The 14346-nt window shown below is 42.8% G+C and overlaps 1 long non-coding RNA gene across 1 annotated transcript in view; it reads right to left on the reverse strand.

Annotated features, from left to right (window-relative positions):
- Positions 1-1002: 1002 nt before the first annotated feature.
- Positions 1003-14346, reverse strand: part of LOC141584277 (uncharacterized) — a 32413-nt gene continuing 19069 nt past the window's right edge. Inside the window, exons 2-3 of the long non-coding RNA XR_012517223.1 lie at positions 6205-6569; positions 1003-1109 (exon numbers count right to left, since the gene is read on the reverse strand). This is a non-coding gene — a long non-coding RNA (uncharacterized LOC141584277). The remainder of the gene's footprint in view (positions 1110-6204; positions 6570-14346) is intronic.

The following is a 14346-nucleotide window of genomic DNA, read 5'->3' on the forward strand; positions in this document are numbered from 1 at the left end:
CTCCAGCCTGGGTGACAAGAGCAAAAACTCCATCTCCAAAAAAAAAAAAAAAAAAAAGGAAAGAAAGGCTGGGGCAGTGGTTACAACATGGGCTTTGGCATCATCGAGGCCAGGGCTTGGGGACTGTTCTGCCACTCACTAGCAGTGTGACTCTGGGCAAGTTACTTTCACCTCTTTGAGCCTTCATTTTTCTCTAAAAAGGGAGAAATAGGCTGGGCGCGGTGGCTCGTGCCTGCAATCCCAGAACTTTGGGAGGCTGAGGCATGTGGATCATCTGAGGTAAGGAGTTGGAGACCAGCCTGGCTAACATGGTGAAACCCCATTTCTACTACTATATATATATATATTTAGTAGAAATATGTATACATATATACATATATATATATATGTATAGTGTGTGTGTGTATTGTGTGTATATGTATATACATATGGTTTCACCACCATATACACACACACACACACACACACAAATTAGCCAGGCATGGTGGTGTGCACCTATAATCCCAGTTACTCAGGAAGCTGAGGCAGGACAATTGCTTGAGCTCAGGAGACAGAGACTTGAGCCAAGATCACACCACTGAACTCCAGCCTGGTAGACAGGGCGAGACTCTGCTTCAAAAAAAGGAGCGGGGAGGAATAGCATTTACTTGATTTGGTGGCAATAAGGACTGGATGAAGGGGTATGCAAAGCATCTAGCTCAAAAAAGCCTGGCAGACTGCAAGTGTGCCCCAGAGAATAACAAAGGAGGTTGGATGTGGAGGAGAGGAGCCGAGCCACCACTATGCCTTGGAGGTACAGAAGGTACGTATGGTCTGGCAGAGATTGGTTTCATAAAGCCACACGTGAAGTGAAATTCACAGACTCACGCACTGTCTTGTACATATGCAAGCCTCAGTCTGAGGGGAGGTAAAGAGACTATTGGCACCACTGGGAGAGCTGTTCTCTCAAACCCCTTCCCTGCTTCCCTGCCCAAACTGTCACCAGCTGCCACTCACCGAAAGCACCCACAGCATCCACTGGTAGGAGAGCCTGGGAGCCTGGGGTCTGTTGACTGGTTCTATGAAGGTGCTGTATCTCTCAGCCCTTGTGGCCCACTTCATTCATCCAGCTGCATGGGGGAAAACAGACACCTAAGCTGGGCTTGGCCGAACACAGTGTGACCCAGGACCAGCCGACTTTGGAGTCTTTCAACTATATTTATAGAATGTCTGTGATGATGTGCAAGGTCAGAGGCCCTGCCCTTGCCCTGCTACAGGCTTGGCACAATAGATATGATGACACCAAACAGTACAGGTACCTTGAGAGGACAAACAGAGCACTGGGACTTAGGTGGGGGAGAGAGGGAAGAGCGACTGCATCCCATTGAGGGGTCTGGGGAGGCTCCATGAAGCAGGTGACTTTTGAGTAAATGGGAAGGGAGGGCATAAAAACCACAGAGACTATTTTCCAAGCAGCCTAGCTTGAAAAGAGAGAGAGAGAGAGAGATGGCATTAGCCAGAAAGAAGAGAGGGCTGAAGGGCCTTAGGGGCAGCTCCCCAAGGGGCTGAGGGGCTCAGCTGGCCCGTGCAAAAGGACAGCTCACTCTGCAATCTGGGAGAGAGGAGTGTGGTTAGTTCTAAGTGTAAGTAAAAAGGAAGGAAGAGCAGGTTGTTCAGATCCCTGAAACTCTGCAGCTCAATTTTTTCCATGAAGTAAGGAGTCAATTCCTGAGTCAGGAGGTTCCGTCGGGTGGGGCTTGGGGAGAGCAGGGAACCTTTGCAAGCCTCACTGAAGACCACTGATGGGCAGGGGGGTGCTCAGTTGCGACCGGAGAGGACAGAGGTTTTGTTGTGGTCTTAGTGCTCACAGAGTGTGGTTTCTTTTCTTTTAGACAGAAGCCTATGTGTCCTCATGGAGGGAGGCAGGCTGCAGATGGAGGATAGGAAGTCGGAGGAAGAGGTGATAAGATTCAGGTCATCAGCTGTGTGAATCAAGGCTAGATAGGAATACTGGCCAAGCACAGTGGCTCATGCCTGTAATCCCAGCACTCTGGGAGGCCAGGGGAAGGGGCATTGCTTGAGTCTAGGAATTCAAGACCAGTCTAGACAATGTGGCAAAATCCTGTCTCCACAAAAAAATTAGCCAGGCTCAGTGGTGCACACTTGTGATCCCAGGTCCTTGGGAGGCTGGTGTGGGAGGGCTGTGTGAGCCTAGGAGGCAGAGGTTGCAGTGAGCCAGGATCGTGGTACTATGCTCCAGCCTGGGTGACAGGGTGAGACCCTATGTCAAAAAAAAAAAAAAAGAAAGAAAGAAAGAAAGAAAAAAGAAAATGAGGTCAACAGAGGACCCACAAAGGAGGGAGGCAGTCAGACTTCAGGTCCCCAAATGGGAAGGGGAACACGTGAGAGGAGTGAGAAGGTGACAGCTGGAAAGACACTATACTAAATTGAAGAGTGTCCCCAAAAGCTCATGTCCATCCAGAACCTCAGAATGTGACCTTATTTGGAAATAGGGTCTTTGAAGATGTAATCAGTTAAGATGAGGTCACTCTAGTCTAGGATGGGCCCTAAAGCCAATGACTGGTAGCTTTAAAGAAATCAGAGACACAGAGACATGCACACACAGAGGAGGGTGCCATATAAAGACGGAGCCAGAGTCAGGGGTGATGCGTCTGTGAATCAAGGAATGCCAAGTGTTGCCAGGAACCACCAGCAGCTGGGAGAGAGGCAGGGAACAGGTTCTTCCTCAGGGCCTCCAGAAGGAACCAGCCTTGCCGGCTCCTTCATTTAGAACTCCTAGCCTCCAGAACTAGGAAAGAGCAAATTTCTGCATTTAAAAAAATATTTATTTATTTGTTGAGACATGGTCTGGCTCCACTGTCCAGGCTGGAGTGCAGGGGCATAATCTCAGCTCACTGCAACCTCCACCTCCTGGACTCAAGCCATCCTCCCACCTCAGCCTCACAAGTAGCTGGGACTACAGGTGCAGGTCATCATGTCCGGTTATTTTTTACTTTTTTTTTTTGAGACTGAGTTTTCCTCTTGTTGCCCAGGCTGGATTGTAATGTCGTGATCTCAGCTCACCGCAACCTCCACCTTCCAGGTTCAAGCAATTCTCCTGCCTCAGCCTCCTGAGTAGCTGGGATTACAGGTGTGGCTATCACACCTGGCTAATTTTGTCTTTTTTTTTTTTTTAGTAGAGACGGGATTTCACCTTGTTGGCTAGGCTGGTCTCGAACTCCTGACCTCAGTGATCCACCGACCTCAGCCTCCCAAAATGCTGGGATTACAGGTATGAGTCATGGTGCCTGGCCAGTTTCTGCAGTTTAAGGCCACTCTGGTATTTTGCTATAGCAACCTTAGGAAGCTCATATAGACATGAAGAAGATGGTGGTTGGAGAGCTGGGGTTGATGGTGGGCAGTTTTCTCCATCCCACTTTGGTGCTTTGTGACTGCTGTGAGGGTGAAGATGTCGGCAGATGCTAGAGAGATCCTATGGGGTGGACTTGGTGGGACTTGGCAACTCATCAGATGCTGAGCTGGCAGTAAAGGGGACTTGCACAAAGGAGGCAAAGATGACTCCAAGGCTTCATAGCTGCTGCCTGAGAAACTACCTTCCTCCTGATTTCCTGGTTCTGGGAGTGGCACTGCCATTCCCCCAAGGGAGAGGATGTTGTCTGAGAATTGGTATCTTCCTGGAGAAGGAGTGGAGGGGGGGAGTTATCCTGAGAAGTGATGAGTGAGTTTGTGGTGAGGAAATGGAGGTGGTGAGAGATGATGAATGATATGGTTTCGCTGTGTCCCCACCCAAATATCACTTGAATTGCATCTCCCAGAATTCCCATGTGTTGTGGGAGGGACCCAGGAAAGGTAATTGAATCTTGGGAGAGGGGGGCAGTCTTTCCCTTGCTATTCTCGTCATAGAGAATAAGTCTCACGGGATCTGATGGGTTTATCAGGGGTTTCTGCTTTTGCTTCTTCCTCATTTTCTCTTGCCACCACCATGTTAAGAAGTGCCTTTTGCCTCCTGCCATCATTCTGAGGCCTCCCCAGCCATGTGGAACTACAAGTCTAATTAAACCTCTTTTTCTTCCCAGTCTCAGGCACGTCTTTATCAGCAGCATGAAAACGGACTAATCCAGCGACTTTGCAAGTTTAGAAATGAAAGAGAGGAGGTTAATCTTTGCTAGGCCAGGAGGCATGTTCTTTGAATATCACTGTATTTTGGCTGCCAAAGGGCTATCTTGGCCTCAAAAATGTTAACACTACTCTTTTTTTTCCGCTCCCATCTCTGCTACAGCAAATTGAACCACGTCTCTACATCATAATCCTGGATATTATAATTGTCTCTCCGAGATATTTTGGTGCAGGCATGAACTGCGTAATAATCACAAACATGGAAAATTGGGTATCCATCCCCTGATGCTCCTACTTCTTGTCCTTACTGGAGAAGAACCTGTCTTCTAGTGCTGTGTTGTGTCTGAGCCTGACAGCAATTCACTGTTCCTTGGTTTTTGTTGCTGCCGTTTTAAAAAACAGGGTCTTCCTCTTTCCCCCAGGCTTGAGTACACTGGCATGATCATAGCTCACTGCAGCCTCCAACTCCTGAGCTTCAGCGATCCTCCCTCCCCAGCCTAGCCTCAGTAGCTAGGATTCCAGTCATGCACCACCATCCTTGGCTAATTTTTAAATTTTTTGTAAAGACAGGGTCTCACTTCTTTTCTAAGCACGACCCCTCAGCCTACCTTCCTGGCACAGAAACAACGAGCTGGTTAAAGCTAATACCTTATTGTAATGGAGTCCTGGAGATCAAAGCCAGAGGATCAGAGGCAGCAAATCTCCAAAAGCTTGAAAGGCATTTTTCCTTCCGGCACGATTTTGACCCCCCTCCCCTGTTTGTTCAGACACTTCTTAGCTGTAATATAATCCTCTGGCTCCAATTGCAGCCTAATGCCAGGAAAGAATTCATGCTTATTTGTTAAATCTTTACAAAGAGTAGAGTGGAGCAGGATGAAAATTAAGAACAGAATCAAATCAAAGGTTTAGCTGTTTTATCATGCATACTATCATCCACATAGCCCAGGTCTGCTGATTGAGACAAGGGGAAAGAGATTGCCCCTCAAACCCTTGAGGTAACCTTGAAAAGGTCGGTAGGAGAGCACTAAATATGAAAGACAGCAGTGTTCAAAAGTACAGAGTTGTACGAAGTACTGAGTTGTAAAGAACAGATTTTGTTTGGAGGACATTAAGAAGCTGAAGGCTGGTATAATTTCGGCTGTGTTAGAGAATGCAGCCAGAGAGGCAGGCTGGGAATATATTATGAAGACTCTCTTCTGCCGCACAAGAAATTCTGATTTTATCACATGAATGGAGTTGTTAAGGAGGAGAGCTGAGAGTCCTTAAGTAGGAGAGCTGCTGGATCAGATTTTTACTTATAAATGACAGATTCTACTAAAGGCTGGGAGATGGAAGGGTAAGGGATGATAGGCAGAGGGTGTCGAGAGAGGGGCAGAACTGGCAGAAGAGTGTGAGGGAGAGGGAGGGGAAAGAGCCAAGGTGAAAGCCAAGATCCTGCCTGGCGACTAGGTGGGTGGTAGTGCTATTAACAGAGACGGAGTACAGGTAGGCAGCAGGCTTGGCAGGGGAACCACATGCTTACTTCAAACCTGTTTAATGTACCTGGGTGCTCTCCAGAAGACACCCAGGAGGTAGGGGACTTTAAAACAAGAGGTAGAGGATAGGACATTTAGCACAGGTGGGGACACATCTACAGATGGAGAATCAAAATGGAAACTACCAGCTGGGCGGTGGCTCACACCTGTAATCCCAGCACTTTGGGAGGCCAAGGCAGGTGGATCACGTGAGGTAAGGAGTTCGAGAACAGCCTGGCCAACATGGGGAAACCACATCTCTACTAAAAAATACAAAAATTAGCTGGGTGTGGTGGTGTGTGCCTGTAATCTCAGCTACTTAGGTGGCTGAGGCAGGAAAATTGCTTGAACCCATGAGGAAGAGGTTGCAATGAGCCAAGATGGCACCACTGCCCTCCAACCTGGGCAATAGAGTGAGACTTAGTCTCAAAAAAAAAAAAAAAAAAAAAAAAGATGCCAACAGGTCATATAGAAGCTAAGTGTGAAATTATGAGCTGCCAACTAGAGAGAACTTAGCATGGGAGGTGATCCAAGCCGTGAGACCACAGTAGATAAGAAAGCTTCATAGGCTCACCTGGCTCTCCCGCAACACACAAACAGCCATGGTGAAGATGGATAAAATGCCTCAGATGGAAGCAACTGAAATCCTTCCTCCTTTCCCTTTGGTTGACAATGCCCACTGCCTTGCAGCTTCATCTGTAGTCCAGATCTGTTTTGTTTTGTTTATTTAGGGAGGGGGTCTGTCTGTGTTGCCCAAGCTGATCTGGAAGTCTTGGGCTCAAGCAATCCTCCTGTCTCAGCCTCCTGAATACCTGGGATTGCAGGTGGGACTGCTCCACTATGCCCGGCGTCTAGTCCACATCTAGCCCTTTTCCCATCAGGCGGGTCCAAACCATGTGGGTAGGCTAGTCCAACCCTAGACAGGTCTGTTACTGCAACCTGGAAAAATAGAATACAGTCATGTGTCACTTAACAATGAAGATACTGTAAACCAAAATTAAAATTCCAAGTCCCCCAACAGACTGAATGGACCCCATCCCCCAGACAAGGGGCTTCCAAAGAAACCCAAATAGCTAGTCCAGGCCATGATGAGAAGGGGGTTTTGGACATGCCTCCTCATACACTCTCTCTTTTAAAGTTTACACACAACTGATCAGCATTAACGTTAAAATAGAGATCTTAAGACTGACAGAACAGATTCTTTGTAGCAATAAATATCCACTCCAGCTGACTCTGGAAATAAAAGTATTTTACCCCAAATTATATTTGTTTGACATATTTTGAAATGGCCCTGCAAAACTGTCTCATACGGGAGAAATTTACATTCTGGAGAGAATGCTCTTCCCTTTCTGGGTCTTTTCCTGATCCAGAAGAGATTTAACTAAGACTCTGACATCTTTTAAGGTCCAGTAAGGGACATTTGCCATGTATTCCCTCTGAAGCTAGCTACCTAAAGGCTTTATCTACATGAGAAGAACCTTGGCTTCCACAACTCCCGTCCCCCGTACCTTAATTCAGGCAGACTTTAACTCTTCAGGCAGAGCTTAACTTCTTCAACTAATCGCCAATCAGGAAATCTCTGAATCCATTTATGACCTGGAAGTTCCTACTTCTCACCCTGCTTCAAAATGTTCTGCCTTTCTGGGACAAATCAATGTATACCTTATGTATTAGTCAGGATTCTCTAGAGGGACAGAGCTGATAGCATATATATATATGTGTGTATATATATATATATATATACACATACATATATATATATACATACATATATATATATGCTATCAGCATATATGATATATATACACACACACACATATATATATATATATACACATATATATATATATTCTACTATATATATGGGAGTTTATTAACTCACACATTCATGAGGTCTCACAATAGGCCATCTGCAAGCTGAGGAGGAAGGAGAGCCAGTCCAAGTCCCAGAACTGAAGAACTTGGAGTCTGATGTTCAAGGACAGAAAGCATCCAGCACAGGAAAAAGATGTAGGCTGAGAGGTTAGGCCAGTCTCTCTTTTCACATTTTTCTGCTTGCTTTATATTCTAGCCATGCTGGCTGCTAATTAGATGATGACTATCCAGAGGAAGGGTAGGTCTGCCTTTCCCAGCCCACTGACTCAAATGTTAATCTGGCAACACCCTCACAGACACATTTGCATCCTTTGATCCAATCAAGTTGACACTCAGTATTAACCATCACACCCTACATGTATCAATTCATGTCTTTGCCTGTAACTTCTTTCTAAAATGTATAAAATCAAGCTGTAACCAAACCACCTCGGACACATGTTCTCAGGACCTCTTGAGGCTGTGCCATGGGCCATGGTCCTTAACCTTGGCAAAATAAGCCTCTCTGTTGATTGAGACCTGTCTCAGGCACCTTTTGGTTTACAGTATGTTCTGAAAAAAATGTGTGTTTAGGCTATTTCATCACTGTGTAGACATCATAGAGTGAACATACACAAACGTAGATGGTATAGTCACCTATGCCATCTGTTTTGTTTCATAATGGTTAGCCATTATGCAACAAAACATATAACAAAAGAAAATTTGGAAAATAATGAATAAAGAACAAAAGATGAGTTACAGAAACCACCATTAACCTTGTAGTATAGCCCCTTCCAGTCTTTTTCCCATTATACATAGGAGTTTTTCTTATTGTTACTTTTGTTTGTTTTATACATACATATAATGGTTCACTTAAAGTAATATTATAGGGTGGGCACGGTGGCTCACACCTGTAATCCCAGCACTTTGAGAGGCCGAGGTGGGTGGATCACCTGAGGTCAGAAGTTTGAGACCAGCTTGGTTAACATGGTCAAACCCAGTGTCTACTAAAAATACAGAAATTAGCTGGGCATGGTAGCACACATCTGCAATCCCAGCTACTCAGGAGGCTGAGGCAGGAGAATTGCTTGAACCCAGGAAGCGGAGGTTGCCATGAGCCAAGATCACGCCATTGCACTCCAGCCTGGGCAACAAGAGCAAAACTCCATCTCAAGAAAAAAACAAAAGACATTATAAACTATGTTATTATATATATTTACATATTTATATATTTATAAATATATAACATATATTATATATTATAATATAGATTATATATAATATATATTATATTTTATATATAAATATAATAATATATATAATAACATAATAGTATATATCTAAACTTATATATATTATATATATTTATAAATATATGTCTATTTCTTAGTAGTTTAGCCAAATAGGAAAATTTTGTCCCCAACAAGTATTTCAGGCGCTGTCCGCATTTCTCTTCAACAATCCCCCTCTTTATAGGACTCTTAATATTATCATTATTATGTGAAATCTTAGATTTTTAGTGTCTTTCCGAGTATTCAACACATGGACTAGTTGATCTGATTTATAAAAATGTATATATTAAGGCCGGGCACGGTGGCTCAAGCCTGTAATCCCAGCACTTTGGGAGGCCGAGGCGGGTGGATCACGAGGTCAAGAGATCAAGACCATCCTGGTCAACATGGTGAAACCCAGTCTCTACTAAAAATACAAAAAATTAGCTGGGCATGGTGGCGCGTGCCTGTAGTCCCAGCTACTCAGGAGGCTGAGGCAGGAGAATTGCCTGAACCCAGGAGGCGGAGGTTGTGGTGAGCCGAGATCGCACCGTTGCACTCCAGCCTGGGTAACAAGAGCGAAACTCCGCCTCAAAAAAAAAAAGTATATATTATATATATAATTATATATATAATATATTATAATTATAATACATAATATATATTTATATATTATATAAATATATATTATATATTATTTATATAACACATAAATATATATTGTACATATTTATATATTATTATATTATGTCCATGTGTTGAATACTCAGAAATACACTAAAAATCTAAGATTTCACATAATAATGATAATATTAAGAGTCCTATAAAGAGGGGGATTGTTGAAGAGAAATGCGGACAGCGCCTGAAATATTTGCTGGGGACAAAATTTCCCTATTTGCCTAAACTACTAAGAAATATACATATATTTATAAATATATATAATATATATAAGTTTAGATATATATTATTATATGTTATTATTATATTATATATTATATATAATTATTATATATTATATAATAATAATAATATATATCATATATATTACTTTTAGGAATGATGTTAATTATTTTTGTTGGAAATAATTTATGTGAATAGGTTATAACATATATATATGGTAAAAAAAAAATTCAAAATGCAAAAAAAAGTACAGTTGTCTCTCCCATTCACAGGGGTTTGGTTCCTGGATCCCCTGAGGATACCAAAAACCTGTAGATGCTCAAGTTCCGTATATAAAATGATGTAGTACATTCAGCAGATACAGAGGGCCAACTGTCCACAGGAAAGCTGTCTCCTTGTATTCTCATCTATCTCTGTTGTGTGTACTTCCAGAGATATTTTGTGTATGTGCAAAATGAATTTACAAATACATAGTCTTCCTTCTTCTCCCCCTAGTGGCAGCACACTATGCACACTCTCTGCAACTTATTTTTTTCACCTAACAGAGTATCCTGGAGCCTGTTCCAGATTGCCTAATTAAAGCAAGTAGTTGGAGAGCCGGGCGCAGTGGCTCACACCTGTAATCCCAGCACTTTAGGAGGCCGAGGTGGGTGGATCACAAGGTCAAGAGATCGAGACCATCCTGACGAACACTGTGAAACTCCTTCTCTACCAAAAAATGCCAAAATTAGCAGCGCATGGTGGCGCGCGCCTGTAGCCCCAGCTACTCGGGTGCCTGAGGCAGAATTGCTTGAACCTGGGAGGCGGAGGTTACAGTGAGCCGAGATTGTGCCACTGCACTCCAGCCTGGGAGACAGAGTGAGACTCTGTCTCAAAAAAAAAAAAAAAAAAAAAAAAAAAAAAAAAAAAAAAAAAAAAAGCAGGTAGTCGGAATAGCTTTTTATTGGAAAAGCAATTTCTTTGCAAACAACAAATGGTGGCTCTCCCAGGAGCAGCCATATCCTCCCTTGAGCCAAAATGACAGGAAGCAAGTGGCCCACCTACCAGATCTGCCCATGGAAACCAGGAATACCAACTCTGAGATTCTTGTCTCTTGCCCACAGTGTGGGTATGCTCCGGAGGCAGAAATATCTGTTAATAAATGGAGGCAGCATATCCAGAGAAAACAAGACTAAAGAATAAGCTTCGCTCCAGAAGTAAAGTTGCTTTCTGTCTCCTGTACACTGGCTTGTGCATGCCCATGTGCTCTAGGAAACTGTCCCATGTGTCCACAGCCTTCCATCTCCCCAATGCCTCAAATGCAGATGGGCTGACTCAAGGATGTTGTGATCGGGGCCAAAATGCCCACTTGCCAATAAACATCCCCGTACCCCATCACCCTACCATCACCTTGCCATGGCCTTTTCTTCCTGGGTTACTAAAAATTTCCTAGTTAGAGAAACAGTCTTCTGCTCTAGCTCAATCCTCTAGCGTTTTAAGGTGTGTGTTACCTTCAATCAGATCAACTAGTCCATGTGTTGAATACTTGGAAAGACACTAAAATTCTAAGATTTCACATAATAATGATAATATTAAGAGTCCTATAAAGAGGGGGATTGTTGAAGAGAAATGTGGACAGCGCCTGAAATATTTGTTGGGGACAAAATTTTCCTATTTGCCAAAACTGCTAAGAACCATCCCGACTTCCACCTTGACTCCATACAAATGGAAACGGTACCTTTCTCATGTTTACTGTGTTGAGGAGACCCTAAGAGCCACACTATACGACTCTGGGTTTCAAGGAGCATACAATCCAGTATATGCCAGGCACAGGGCCAGGCACTACAGATACGGAGATGAGCAAGGCGAGGACTCATGCTCACGGTCCAGGTGGTGAGATGAGATGCTGGCATGAAAAATCAACTAGCGGGGAGGGTTAATGAATACAAAAAAAATAAAATAAAATGAATAAGACCTACTGTTTGATAGCACAACAGGGGACTAGTCAATAATAACTTAATTTTATGTTTAAAAATAACTAAAAGAGTGTAATTGGAATGTTTGTGATACAAAGATAACTGCTTGAGGGGATGGATAGGCCATTCCATGATGTGATTATTACACATTGCATGCCTGTATCAAACAACTCATGTACCCCATAAATATGTACACCTACTATGTATCCACAAAAAAATGTTTTTAAGTCAACTGTACAAGAGCTATCATTGGGTGTGAAGGTTGCCAAAAAAATAACACAGATTGACTTTTAAACTATGGGTTTTGACTCATCAATGAATAATGAAAGCAAGTTTGGTGGACAGTGGATGTGACCAGAAGTTTTTTTTTTTTTAAGTAGCAGAATAGAATGGAAAATATAAACGCAAACAGCACATACTTTGGTTATTGTTTTGTGAATCTTTGTTTTCAGTGTTTTATCAAGTCACGTGTGTTCCGATCATGACACGAAACATATTTTTATTGTGAATTACAGGAAAACAACTGATATCACAGGAAAGAGTCACCAATATAAATTTGAGAAACCAGGAAATAAATCTCTCAGAAGTACAGAATGTACCACAGAATAGTAGCTCCAAAAATGTTTATTGAGGCTGGGCACAGCGGCTCACGCCTGTAATCCCAGTACTTTGGGAGGCTGAGGAGGATGGATCACTTGAGGTCAGAGCTCAAGACCAGCCTGGCCAACATGCTGAAACGCCATCTCTACTAAAAATATAAAAATTAGCCAGGCGTGGTGGTGTGGGGCTATCGTTCCAGTAACTCAGGAAGCTGAGGCAGGAGAATCGCTTAAACCCAGGAGGTGGAGGTTGCAATGAGCTAAGATCACACCACTGTACTCCAGCCTGGGTAACAGAGCAAGACTCTGTCTCAAAAAATTAAAAATTAAAATTAAAAAAGAATTGATATCTGGAAGTGTCTGCCACATCTCCTTCCGTACAGTCTTTGCTTCAAACCCTTCAATGATTTTCCACTGCTTTTCAGAGTATATCTGAAATCCTTAAAGTTATCCTAAGTGAAATAACTCAGAAAAACTTTTTTTAAAGTAAAAGTAAAAATTTAAAAATTTTTTTTAAAAAAGTCCAGGTGTAGTGACTAATGCCTGTAATCCCAGCTTTGAGAGGCTGAGATGGGAGGATCACTTGAGGCCAGGAGTTCGAGACCAGTCTGGGCAACATAGTGAGACCCCGTCTTTGTAATAATAATAATAAATAAAAATGAAATCCTTAAAGCTGTTGTATGGGCTGAATTGTGTCCCCCAACACCACAAAAAAATTTGTTTGTTGAAACCTTAACTTTCAGTACCTCAGAATGTGACTGTTATTGCATATAGGGCCTTCAAGGAAGTGAGCTAAATGGAAGTATTTAGGGTGGGCTGTAATCCAATCTGACTAGATTCCTATAAAAAGAGGAAATTAAAACATACAGAGAGAAACCAGGGATATGCAGGCACCACAGGGAAAGGACCATGCAGATAGGCAAGAGAATAGGGTCTGGAGGCAGGGAACCTATGGCCAATTCACACTGATTTCCTAGAACTAAATCAAAAGGAAAACCCCAATTTTCCACACCTAAATAACAAAAAGACTAGAAGCTACTCCCTTTGCAAACTGTCCCCCACTTTTTATTCATGGGAGATGAAATATTGAAAGTACCTCTGATTGGTTGCTTTCAACAATCAATCAGACATTTGCATAAGAGTATAATTGTACTGGTACCAAAACAGAGATATAGACCAATGGAACAGAACAGAGGCCTCAGAGGAAATACACCATACCCACAACCATCTGATCTTCGACAAACCTGACAAAAACAAGCAATGGGGAAAGGGTTCCCTGTTTAATAAATGGTGTTGGGAAAACTGGCTAGCCATGTGCAGAAAGCAGAAACAGGACCCCTTCCTGACACCTTACACCAAAATTAACTCCAGATGAGTTAAAGACTTAAACATCAGACCTAATACCATAAAAACCCTAGAAGAAAATCTAGGCAAAATCATTCAGGACATAGGTGTAGGCAAGGACTTCATGACCAAAACGCCAAAAGCAATGGCAACAAAAGCCAAAATAGACAAATGGGACCTAATCAAACTCCACAGCTTCTGCACGGCAAAAGAAACAGTCGGTAGAGTGAATCGGCAACCAACAGAATGGGAAAAAAATTTTGCAGTCTACCCATCTGACAAGGGGCTGATATCCAGAATTTACAAAGAACTAAAACAGATCTACAAGAAAAAAACAAACAAGCCCATTCAAAAATGGGCGAAGGATATGAACAGATACTTTACAAAAGAAGACATACAGGAGGCCAACAAACATATGAAAAAAAGCTCATCATCACTGGTCATTAGAGAAATGCAAATCAAAACCACATTGAGATACCATCTCACACCAGTTAGAATGGCGATCATTAAAAAATCGGGAAACAACAGATGCTGGAGAGGATGTGGAGAAATAGGAACATTTTACACGGTTGGTGGGAGTGTAAATTAGTTCAACCATTGTGGAAGACAGTGTGGCGATTCCTCAAGGACCTAAAAATAGAAATTCCATTTGACCCAGCAATCCCATTACTGGGTATATATCCAAAGGATTATAAATCATTCTACTATAAGGACACGTACACACGAATGTTCATTGCAGCACTGTTTACAATAGCAAAGACCTGGAACCAACCCAAATGCCCAACGATGATAGACT

This window comes from Saimiri boliviensis, chromosome 4 (assembly GCF_048565385.1).
Source record: "Saimiri boliviensis isolate mSaiBol1 chromosome 4, mSaiBol1.pri, whole genome shotgun sequence".
NCBI lineage: Eukaryota > Metazoa > Chordata > Mammalia > Primates > Cebidae > Saimiri > Saimiri boliviensis.